The sequence below is a fragment of the Austrofundulus limnaeus genome, unplaced genomic scaffold, assembly GCF_001266775.1.
Source record: "Austrofundulus limnaeus strain Quisiro unplaced genomic scaffold, Austrofundulus_limnaeus-1.0 Scaffold10174, whole genome shotgun sequence".
NCBI classification, from domain to species: Eukaryota; Metazoa; Chordata; class Actinopteri; order Cyprinodontiformes; family Rivulidae; genus Austrofundulus; species Austrofundulus limnaeus.
In genome coordinates this window covers 1386-1609 of record NW_013962576.1, presented here as the reverse complement: position 1 = coordinate 1609, position 224 = coordinate 1386, and positions in this window count along the sequence as shown.

Here is a 224-nt window from a genome sequence, read left to right as displayed (position 1 = left end):
CTTTTGGTGCGAGACGTCCCGGGTTCGAATCCCAGACGAGCCCGTGATACGCACGATAAATCCCAAGCAAGGATGTTGACAAACCGAGATTTAGACAACTGTGTTTTAAAAATGCAGGCACTTGTCAACCAAAAATTGAAGCCTTTCCTCATCGAACCGAAGTTCACAGAAACATCTAAAGTTTTTTTTCTGCTAAACAAACCATGGCCTCTGGAGTTTAGGGG